Below are 12,556 nucleotides of genomic sequence, written 5' to 3'. Positions count from 1 at the left end.
CTCAAGTTAGGTCACAGTTTCCAAAGCTCCAGCTGTACCAAAGATTTTCACTGCCAGATTGTTAAACTAGACTGGACCCTGTTCTCCTGTGACTGACACTTGGGCCCTCCTCCTTCATCTGCATCTAGTAATGATGCCTGCTGAACATCACGACTTCTCAACGTCACAGTCTCAACTAATTCTAGAACATTTGGATGGTAGAACAAAGCACTGGATTTTAAGATTAAATCTCTTCTCTTTTTTTCATAGTTTATTGATTCCTAGGGTATGTTTTATTGTACTTACACATACACACACACACACACACACACACACACACACACACAGAGACGGAGACAGAGACAGAGACTGAGACAGACACAGAATTGTTCTTCTATAGCCATGGTGAATTATCTCTATGATACACCCACAGAAGTCCCAAAGCCCTCTTGAGGCTCAAGTCCCTTCTACAAAATGGCACAGTATTTGCAAGTATCTTTCCCTGTGCCATAGTAGCCTTCAAACTATACAATGCACGTGCTACTTTAATAAAGGCTGGAACACCCATGCTCAAAACAGACACTTTTTATTCAAAGAAATCCAACCCACAGTTGGTCAAAATTGCCACTATAAAACTCATTAGCTATGGAAGACCAACTCTGTGTGTATGTAGGTTTGTGTGCACGTGTCCCTGTATGCTGAAAGAATACAACAATTACTCCAAATTCACATTAAAAATCCATATTCAAGAATTTAAAATTCAAAGGGAAAATCATTTCCATCAATATATTCAACTGGAACTGCCCTCCAGGACTCAAATCTTCCCTGCTATTAAAATGATAACTCTATGTTAAGAAATCTATGATTTATTATAGGAGGAGTCCTGTGTTTTCCCACTCCATCTGTTCCTTGACCTTTGGTTCACATGAGTGCTACTTACCTGAGATCAAATACTTCATGTTTTGATACTGGTTAGAGTATCCATGGCAACCGCTTGCCAATAGACAATTCTAGACGGAGGCAGGAACTACATAAACTGCCTATGACTGGTCTAAACACCTTCCAGGTGATGCATTCTGTTTCCTTTTTACCAGAATCCACAACACTCCCACCTCCTATCCCTCGGCCAGGTCTGTGGAGTCTGCCTAGCTCCATCCTGAGTCCTGAAAGACAAGCAAAAAGATATTTAAGCATCAGCTAAAATCCAAACCTCCCCTACCAAATTACAGTCACATGAGAGGACCTGAGCACGGTGGTAAAACTTGTTGTCTTTAATGTCATTCCATTGACTGAATACAGGGGAATCTGGGTTAAAATCATTTGTTCAAAAGAATAAGCAATTTTAAAGGACAAATTGGCTCATAAACGTGCATTCTGTATTTGTGAGTGTTTTCATTGTTTAAAAACTCTCTCCTAATGATCTTACGATTGTGAAAATTCACCAAAGACTGAGAATAAACTGTGTAATAAACAGGGAAACTGCATGGAGAGATGAGAACTCTTCCTCTTTTAGCTTCTCTCCAGCTGTCCCTGCACAGCAGGCCAGCTCTGGTTACTTCCATCCTTCATTCCCCATCTCAATTATGAAATCATCATAATTCTCAGGGGAAGGAGACCCAGAAAGAACAAATGTGACAGCAAGAGACAGAGGGATCAATACCTTCAGAGTCAGAGAATGTTATGGGTCCTGTAGGTCTGTTAATTATCAAACAAAAATTCTGTCTCAAGGAGGCAAAGAATGCATTTGAACAGCAGCTCTATAATTAGCCATTTCTGTTCCTGGCTCTCAGTAGACTTCATGTTTGCTGCATTCACCTTCATGTCCTTTCACAATGCCCACAAGAAAGGGCCCAGGATTGCTTTTCCTCTAATTATTTACTGTAACAGCAACAAGCTGAGGGGAAAATAGTGGCGGAGTAAAGAAGGAGGGTTATACAAAATACACCAATTCCTCAGCATTTCTTTGTTACTGTGAGCTACTGCTAAGTGTAAATGAAAACACTTCAGAGTTTATTTATTTTCTTATGGTGCTAGAACACCAATGTCTGAGTTAGCCAGTCGTATTGATACAGTTTATTTAGGCTTGAGGAAAAGCACTCCTCTTTTGTCTCTAAAGTCTTCCTTGCCAAGATGAAGCTGCTATGACATGCATATAGAACACTAAAGGGAACTGCGAGGCCCAATGACAACAAAAGGTCTAGCAATTGGATGCCAAGGCTAAACTGTAAGGCAGAACATAGTTTAGAAAGACTGATTAGAGTCAGATTCTGGGAAAGCAAATGAGAAATTGAATCCTTAGCAGGGAAAATATAAGAGACAGAAATGCCTAGGATAAATCTGGTCAGAGTCACAAACCCCCGGTTAAGGCAGGGGATTCACAGGGTTTATGAATCTTGAAACATGAAGAATAATGGTTGTATACCCATCCAACATCTGTGATGTGAAAGCAAAGTGAGTTTTACAGTCAGAGCATGGGTAAAGGTTGGCTATTATTCATTGCTCCATTGTGGGTCACATTTAGTGACTCTTCTCCACCAGCTGTCTCTGGGAAAAGACTAGGACATGATAAGCAATGTTGTAACTTGGAATTTGCAGAAATGAAGAGGCTCCAAAATTAACCTCAGATGGGTGGCCCTTGACCACTTCTAAAGTAACCCATAAAGAAATGCCCAAGGACTAGAACAGTCGCAGAGTATAAAGAGGCCATTGAAACAATGGGCGATACTTAGGCCATTTTGCCAGTGGTTCTCTTTGAAGCCAATTCTAAAAGCGACCCTTTTCTGTTTTATCTAAAGGTAAGTTCCTTTTTTTCCCCAAGATATGAGTCACGTGCTCACTGAAGCGACACCTGTGGGTGCTCTCAGAGACCTCTTTCCTTTGGGTCACAAGCATTTGGAAAAAGCCTGAGGTGGCCTCTCTTAAACATGGATCAGATCCCAAATCATTATGACGGTTGAGATCCTGAAAAAGATTCAGAATAAAGATAAATTTTGTTCTGTTCTTAGGGCAGTAATGGTTCTCAGTAATAGGCTCTTGCTGTACTTTATCGGCCCATCTTGTAGTTTATTAGAGCGAAGCCTGTGTCAGGACTTCCATTACAAACACATATTTTCTGAGTGGAGACTGACAATAAAAACGAGCTTGCATAGAGCCTTAATCTTGATATTTGCTCCTTGCTCAAGAACTTAAGAGGAGAAATTAGAGAGAGGCAGACTGGGACAGAGGTTAAAAGGAAACTTAATGGGTGTGTCCCAGGGTTTATTTACTTTGGAAATTCTCATTTTCACAGGTATTTTTGTTTTATTTAAGATGAGACCTTTTCTCCCAGAAAAAAATGAATCTAATATAGAAAAAAAAATAAAAATAAAAGCAAGTAAGTTTTTTCTCTAAACAAATACTATTTATGTATCCACAAAATAATTTGTTACTCAATGAAACTAAAAAGAAAACAACAACAAATGATTAAAATAGCAAAAATCCAAGAAATAGGTGATGTTCTTGCTTTTTTGTTTGTTCTACTTTTTCTAGGTGGTACTAAACCATTAGCAGAATTATTTTAAGAAAAAATTTATGATGATCTTCATTTAAACAAAAAACTAAACATTTTGTTTTGTTTTGTTTTACTCATCCCACACTTAAGAAAATTATTTAAACTCATTTAAAATGCTTTCCTGAGCAGCAATATCTAAGAAAAGATCATTTGTAAAAGATCCATTTCAAAATGCAGTCTCGCTATAATGTCCACTATAGAGAGACCTTAGCTTAAATTATACCACAGCTATTTTAAATGGATTTTTAAATTATCTACCTTTGCATTTCATCATGAATGTTTCAGGGAAATTATCCTGAGATAATGCCAACAAATGGCTGCAGACTTTAGGTTTATAATTGCTCTTGTTCATTTAAGGTTCCCAGCAGACCATATCAGGAAATTCAATGCCTGGCAAGTCGAGCTTGATAATATACCGTAACTGGCATTTTCTTATTAGAGGAACACCCAAATCGGCTTTCATTTGTAGCAATGACCCTAATTAAGAGAACTATGATTTAAAGCAGAGACTGCGTCTTAAGGATTGGAGTTGGATATGATAGTCTTAGCCAAAGGGTTTTTTTTTCCTCAGAAAACTGGCGTAATTTAATCTTAATTTTAATTTTCAAATGTATATCACAGTTTTTAAAATTTCCCCTCGCAAAATGGAAAGCTTCCTTCTAGGCATTGAGTGGATGAATGCATAGATAAAAATGTTCACAGACTCATCTATTCACATGGAGCAAGAGTCTCACCCCTGTATTAAGTGATTATGTTTCCAATCAATAAGAAATCTAAGGAAAAGGATCACGTAGCTCAGTCTCCAGCACCCCTACTGTCTACCGTGGAAGAACAAGGGCTTGGAAACCAAAGCCTTTCTAACCTAGCCTAGGGTTCCTGATCGCAGCTGGACAAAAGACTCCCTCTAAAATATGCCAGCCAACAAACATTACCCACATTTTATGTTAGATAACTTTTTTTAAACCTATCTAGTCAATAGAATTATAGTGTTCATTCTGAAATTTTATGACATTTCTCTACTGAGCCATCAACATGAAGTATTATACTCCATACTGTAAGGACCTTCAGGTGATCTATCTAAATTAAATGTGTATGTATTAGTGTGCATGTATGTGTTTGTGTGTGTGTGTGTGCAGTGCAGTGCAATTTATTAAGTGGAATCCAAAGTAAATAGAAAATTCTAATATAGCAATGGCAATGAGATAACTCAAATAACAAAATAATAATCAAACTTCTCAGATTATTTTGTAATCTATAAATAACGCTTACCTTCATTATTTCTTTAATTACAATCATCTTCTCCAACAATTGTACAGATGCAAAGCATGAACAACTCTATATTGGTACTGCCATTTTGTTACTTGGAAAATAAAACTAAAGTTTTCTTAAACGAAAAATAGATTCAACTTTTTAATCTACTGATCATTGTACTTTCCACTATACTATCTTAAATGCTTAATAGCACAGGGAAAATGGTAATGACCCAAACAGAAAATAAACATTGTTTATTTGCTCAATATTATTACAATTGCAGAGATAATAATAATAGCCATTATTAATGGAAACTTTTGCTTTAGGCACTGTGTAGCCATGTTATACTTCTACACACATGTAAAAAATTTACACTTCAGGAATTTGCACACCAGGCAAACAGAGGTTCCATGTACATTGGATGATTTATCTAAAAGATAGCTAGACTCACAGAAACCAGATTTTTAGGCAGATAAGCTAAGCCCAAGCCAAATGTTCTTCCACATTTGCTATGCAGTCATCACAAAAACATAATACTTGATTAACATTGTACTGGGGCATTGATAATAGATGTCTAAATAGAAATCTGCCCACAACCCAGCCAGGTTTAGTTAGGATGGTAAAAGGAAAATTGGTGTAGTGGGAAGCTGAAAAGACGGCTCAGTGGTAAGAAAACTATTGACCCTTGCAGAGGACCTGTGTTCAGTTTCCGGCACTCACATGGCAATTCAGAACCATCTGCAGCTCCGGTTCTAAAGGATCCAACATCTTTTTCTTATTTCTCTGGAAACCAAGCCTGCGTGTGGTAGATATCCATGGAAGTCAGCAAAAACTTCATATGCATAAAACAAAATAAGTGAATCTTTAAAAACAATTTTTTTATGGGAAATTGAAAAGTTTACACGAAGAAAGCTTTTCCTGGGTTCCACGTAAATCCAGGAGAAGGGCACATAAAAACATGTGTCATAGTTATATATGTATTTTGCTTATTATATATGTAAATATATTATAAGAAACTTTTAAAATAAACTAATCAAACAAAAAAAGAAATCATGTATTATTAAGATCTTTTACAAGCCTGAATTTTCTTAAGTTATTGAGTGCAATTTATTTTATAAGTTTGGTGCAAGAGAAAAATTACTGCCAGTGTTATAGGCAACTTTTTTTTTTTATCAAGACTTAATTGTTAAAGTTGCTTCATTTCAAGGGAAATGACTTAGCCCTGAGGATATGCAGATCACTATTATAATGAGCCACATTTCTTTAACAAGGGGAGGGCCTTTAGCTATTCTTGCAAGAGTGAAAATTTCCAGGAATTATCCTTACTGCTATTATAAATTAATAAATTTTAGTAGTGCCACACCGCAAATCTTTGGCACTGACCTATATAGAAACATTAATATCTTATGATATTGATTTCAAAGACAAAGTCCAGAACCTTATGGTAAATCTACAGGAAGTTTGTCTCTCATGATAGATGCTGCCATAACACTCACCTAATTATACTCAAGTAAATCATAATGGCCAACAAGCTCAAGACGGGCTCCGTGAATGTACACATCGTCTTCAGGGGACTCTGGGCTCTCGTGGGCTCTTGAAGCTTTTCCTATCAATGCCCTCCCAAAGCCTTGTCTGTTTCTGTCCTGTCACGGATGTATCGAATGATCGTCTACCTCTGGATAGACTTGTGATGCCAGTGGCAGTTTGTCAGGGTTTGATATGTACTCCTGTGAAAAGGACATTCGTAATGGCTGAAGGTGCTAGAAAACTATCAGAGGACTGAGGAGATAACCCGGGTGATAAAGTGCCTGCCACACGAGTGTGAGGACCTGAGTTTGAATCCCTACAGCCTATATAAAATACCTGGCGTAGATGCCTATATCCCTGTAACTCTAGCACTGTGCGAGGCCAGGCTCAGACAGATGGCTCACTAAGTCTCATTTTAATGAGCTTGAAACTCAGGTTTACTAAGAGACCCTATCTCAAAATGTAAAAAATAGAGACAGAGCTCAAATGAGGAAGCAAACCCGATGTGCACCTTGGGCCTTCACAAGCAGGTGCACAAATGTGCAAGTGTACAAACTTACACGTGCATTCCTAAAAAGTACACACACCCCATACCAACAGCACCACACGCACACGTACACACACAAAGACTCTCAGGAAGAGCTTGAAATTTATAGGCCATTATCCAGGAATAGCTGACTGGATATACAATCAAGATGATGTTTTCCAGTTCGTTTATCTTCTTCCTGTCATTTTCACTGAAACTCTCGGCTCTTTGTGGCTGCTGACCTTTCACAAATGTTGGCTTTGTCTTAGAAATGCCTGCTTGTAAATAAGAGGGCAGAGTTCACAGAGCAAAAGCCAGTATAGCTAGAAGGCTCTGTGAGGCCAAGGAATCTGGTTTCATCTGCCAAAGACATTAACCTGATCCCAGCAACAACAAGGCACAGTAGGTTGACTCACACTTGCAAGTTCCGTTCCTTCCAAGCTTGGCTTCTTCAGTTTCCCTAGGAGAATGTAATTAACAGTAAGAAAGTGGCTCTCGCTTAATTCCTTTGATGTGGTTCATTTTGGGAAAACATAGGTTAAAAAAAAAAATCTGGCTAATATTTGTAAGGAGATGTTGAGAGATAAATCAATATCCAGTAGTACTCCAGTAGTACAATATCCAGAGTATTTAGAGGACAGGAATCACTTTTTTTTTTTTTGTAATAGTGTTTGTCCTGATAGAAATTGAGTGAGAGAATCCATGTTCAGGTGCCAACCTCATTTCTACCAGCCAATGTGTCTTCAAACATAGCAAAAATCAAACAAACAAAAACTGTCTCTGTCCACTTCCCTCCAAAGGTTACACTATGTAGGTGCCATCATACATATGAATATATTCCAAATAGCAAGCTTCAATGTGCACTGTGGATACGAAGTCATCCTTGGTCCACAGAGCTTGAAGTAATACCACCCACCAATTGTCTTTTATTTAAGATTGATTTTTGTTATTTTAAATTGTGTGTTTATGTTAGTGCGGAGGGGGGTATGTACACCTAAGTGAAAAATGCCAGCAAAGCTACAGTTGCTGGTGGTGGTGGTGAGCTCTCCGATGTAGGTGCTGGGAATTGGACTTGGGTCATCTGGAAGAGCAATGCATGCTCTTAATCATGGACCTGTCTCTCCAGCCCCAGGTACCTTTTGAAGGGGCTTCCGACGCTTTTGAGATGCAGGGCTTTCCTATTGTGAGAAAGCTCAGATAACAGAGGAGGGGAGAGACCAAGGTAGAAAATATTTGCTGTGTGAAACCCAGAAAATCTTGAGAGCCAGGGATTCAAAATAAAGACAGTCAACAGGCATTTCTTCTTCCTAATATTTCATGATAAATGATGCCCAGAGTTAGGGAGAACAAAGGCCACAGTTGGTGGGGCTTTCTGGAGGCCCACCCGGCTAAGCACTGCTGAACACACCTGACAAATGAACGGCCCTGGGAACCCAAATTTGAATCCCACCACCTTCCTCTGAAGCATCTTTTGGAGCAACCACGCCATCCAATCTTGTAGCAGAGGAAGAATGTCTCTCTGTTGCTGAAACATCCCTCCCACCCTCTGAGCAAAGATTAGCTCCTAATGCTTCTTCACAGCAGATCAGCAAGCCTGAGGGCTTCTTTTCAGAAGGAGCCCCAGGAGCACAGAGCTTGTCTCCATCAGCTCACCCCTCAGTGCCCGCTTGCTGAAAGCCTTCCTTAGTCTCCTCCACCACTCTCCCGTTACAGTTTGATTAGAGATCTTGGCCATTTCGGTAACATTGTAGCGCCCTTTGTGCTGTGGTTATTGCTTTGTAGTGCTTTTCATTTGTAAAAGAACTCTTTAAAGAACAGAATGGAAACAAGAGGCTCTTCAAACCGATTCCAGTGAGAAATGCTTGAGGGTGTGGGTGAAGCTCTACTGTAAGAACGGCAGGTGCTGGGCAAAGGTAGAATCCACCACCAATTCAGGCTGCGACTTAGGTCCCTAGCCTTTTGCTAGGGGCTGGCCACATAGTGACGAAGAAAGAAAAGTTGATGAGTTTAGACTTCTCCACAGTGTCAGAATTTCCCTGGGCCACGTTTTCTATGGACCTATGTCGCTACCATCAGCAGGGTGAGAATACTCTCCACTGTACAGCAGCTTCGTTTACAGAGTCTATTTAATAGAAATTCTTCATCTCAAAGTTCGTTTCCAATCCATCTCTAAATCTTCTCAATAAACCTACTAACCCCCTGGAATACATAGAAAATAACAGCAGTCCGATAACAGTAAGGGGAAATCAGCCTTGGAAGAAATTCACGTCTAAAAAGAGTTGCTGTGATTTTCATCACCAGGGTGAGTTTGATGCACTGGGTGAACTTCATTGAGGTATAACAAAACAATTAAGTATATGTGACCCGAGGCCCTTTATTCTCTCCAAATACTGGCATGCTCCGTTTTCCCTTTGCCACTGAGCAGATATAGTTTTAATGGATCTCCACCAAGCACCCACATTGAGCATGGGGCTGTTTGACTCTTCTTGACAGGATAATAACCCAAATGTGTTAAGTCCCACTGTCACCACACTGCTGTGGTGGAATGTGTGGCTCAGAGCTGTTAAGTTAGCATTTTCCAACCAGGCTTTCTTTGTCAGGTGTGCCACACGGAAAGGACCAGGCACACAAGGTAAGCTTGTTCACATGGTGCCACACATAGGAGGAGAACAAGTGCCAAGTTGGCCAAGTATCGGATTAGTGATAGGATATAGAAACAGGGTGGTCCAAGAAGTGGGGGAAAACAACTACATTAAATTATTTTTTTAAATTTTTTTCTGTTTTGACCATATTTTCTCCCAACTCCTCTGAGATACTCCCTCCTTACTCACCCAACTTATCATTCTCAATTTCATAATCTTTCTCTCTTTTAAAAGAAAAAAATAAATTGAAAAAAGAAAACAGAAACAAAAGACATGGAACCTGCTGTCTGCTGGCCAATTTTAGTGAGCATTTGGCTTGCCCTGTGAGGAGGTTTGAGCTTTGATAGGTCTTCTGCAGGCTGTTACAATCTCTGTGAGTTTATATCTGCCCTGTTTTAACCAGATGACACTGTTTCCTTGAGGTTATTCGAGTTATCACGAGAGCCTCAGCTCTCCTCATAATCTTTTTGCCTCCTCCTTTACCTACATCCCCGAACCTTGAGGGGAGGTGTGTGATACAGAAATCCCTTTAGGGCTGAGTGATCCGAAGTCTCTAACCCTGCACATTGTAAGTCTGTGTCTATCGCAAGAAGAAACTTCTCTGAGGAGGGTTTAGCTAGTCACTGATACACAGATACAGCAAGAAAAAGACTTGCTGCAGTGCATAGGTGTGATGCATTCTGTCTCCTATGTAGGTATGATCAAATTTCATGGCTCTTCACTAAGCAACTTCAGAAAAATTAGTATGCCCCATGGATGGAGTCTGGTCCCTTTCGTTAAAAATCGCCTCCTTCAGACGTCTGTGTATGGTCTTGTAAGAAGGCAGTGGCTTTCGCCTTGGTGAATTAGATACCTCCAACCCCCTGAAAAACAGTGTCAGCAATCATTTCCCTTGGAAGGGGTGAGGGTGCACACATCAGAGGTGTTACCTGCACCAGGCAATGACGATCTAATGCCTTCTTGTTTAGAGAAGCAAACAACTGTCAGAGATGAAGGCAAGTGAGCAGACGCAAGAGAGCCCACAGGCACATTCAGACTTCCCTCCGTTCTGTAAGCTGCCTGCATCCCACAGCTTGTTATAAAGGATCCATGAGCAAGTCAAGTGTACGTGACCCCAAGTCTTGCTTTGTGGCAGACTCTCAGAATCCAGAAACAAACCTTGAACCGTGAATAATAACAGAGAATGACCCACCTAGTTAAAAATGGCCACGGCTTTTAAAGCCATTTGGATGATTGGGATACCGGCTATAAAGGCTTTAACGAGTTCTAAAAGTCCAGTCACCTCCCTCTCAGAGGGCTGACTCATCCTGTTAGTAGCGAGCCCCCTAAGCTTGGGTTAGAGCCAGTTCATCTAGCATGGCCTCTGTCTGCGATCTCAATGCAAATGATGACCTGAACCTAAGATAACCTTATAGACTTTTTTTCCTTAATTTAGTACTTCTTTAAAGTCACTGAACAACCTACCTACAGGAGAATACAACATTCACAGGATAAACTGTGCATACATACAAATGTAAAAGATTTCTATGTGGTTCACTGGCAACTTCAAAATTCCACATATGTGTTGAGGCTTTTTTTTTTTGTATACCCAAGAAAGGGTGACAGGGCTGTAATTTTCCTCCATCAGTTTCAAGTGTGAAGTCTTCCCTTCTGAGAGTGGGTGCATCTGGAACCGCAGAAGAGCCACAGGAGCCCTGGGAGATGGTTTTGATGGGGGAAGCAAATGACTGGCAGAATTCTGACCAACACTAAATGCTACAAAGAAAAGATGACTCAAGAATCCAGACTATAGTGTTATATGAATAGCACCTACTGTGTCTGTTAGATGATATGTCTCTATAGATCCCTTGACTTTCTTGCATGGTGTAGAGGGCAGACCAAAGAGGAGAGATGAGGGAGGAGACATCATCCACTGTGTTGTCTTCAACTCATGACAAGTCACAATTCTGGTTATTTTTGCTGTGATGTGGAGAAGTGTCTTCAGAAGGCCCTCCTGTCCCGTGCTGGAAGCTAGATTCCCAGGTGACACTCACAGGGGTCAAGTGGTGGAACTTTTAGGTTTAAAATATTATGGGCTTTCCTTAAGTCACTGAGGGCAGGACTGAAGGACTATTGTGAGGCACTGGCCTGGCCTGTCAATCATGTTACCAGGTCCTTGAGGTGAGAGCAGAGTTGAAGTATGTTCCCTACCACTGTCACCTGACACCCTCACAGAGGCTTTCCTTGTTTATATGGAGACTCAAGGAAATGAGTTAACCCAACCTTTCCTCTTAGAAATTGTTGATGGAAAGCTGAGTGATGCCGTGCCCACAAGAAAGAGGGCGTAGGAGGGTTTCTGTACTGTTCCTACTGTTCTGTCCACAGTAGTTCTCCAGGAGTGGGATCCTGACTTTCTGTCAGTGGAATCCACCCCTCTACTTTGAGAAGGCCACAGGGAGCAACCCTGTCTTCCCTTCTGAACTTTGCTTTTGTCAATAAGAGCTGAAAGCATAAAAAGGGCAGATGGGCTTTACTCTTGTGTGAGCGCCATTTGACTTTCAGTATATACCAAGACTTGGCAAATATCTTCAGAGGCTGTATCCTGCTGAGCCTTTTCATAGGCAGCTTTTGTCTGCAGAGGTGCTTGTCTTTTGAAAGTAGACTTGGAGAGTTGACCTGCCTCTGAATTTGACCTTGTGTGTGTGTCTTGCCATACCAGACCATCCCCTGGTCATTTGGTCCAAATGATGTGTGCACAGGAACTGTCACACATAACACTGGCCATCCCACAGACAGCAAAAATCCAGGGAAGTCAGGCCCTCCTCACTCACTCATATGTCTAGTCTGCTATTCTTTTGTTCTCTCTGCACTGGTCAGGCAGGTAGGATTTGAAGGCAGAGCCTTAAAATGTTCATAAAATGACAGTTTAAGACACTGTACCTTTTGCAAGCCTTGGATCACACACCAATAACCTGAATGAATCCCCCAATAGAACTTGGTACCAAGCATGAACATCATTAACTTTCTCTGTAATGAAAGACTGAAGATGGAGTAAGACTACAAGCATAAAAGTTAATGTACATAACCCACAGCTCCTCTAGA

The 12,556-nt window shown here is 40.5% G+C and overlaps 1 long non-coding RNA gene across 1 annotated transcript in view; it reads right to left on the bottom strand.

Annotated features, from left to right (window-relative positions):
• Positions 1-12,556, bottom strand: part of LOC132647227 (uncharacterized) — a 58,876-nt gene that overhangs the window by 30,180 nt on the left and 16,140 nt on the right. Inside the window, exon 2 of the long non-coding RNA XR_009585564.1 lies at positions 920-1,142. This is a non-coding gene — a long non-coding RNA (uncharacterized LOC132647227). The remainder of the gene's footprint in view (positions 1-919; positions 1,143-12,556) is intronic.

This window comes from Meriones unguiculatus, chromosome 14 (genome assembly GCF_030254825.1).
Source record: "Meriones unguiculatus strain TT.TT164.6M chromosome 14, Bangor_MerUng_6.1, whole genome shotgun sequence".
In the NCBI taxonomy this organism is placed as follows: Eukaryota; Metazoa; Chordata; class Mammalia; order Rodentia; family Muridae; genus Meriones; species Meriones unguiculatus.
Note: the sequence above shows the minus strand (reverse complement) of the source record. Positions and strands in the feature narration are given on the sequence as shown.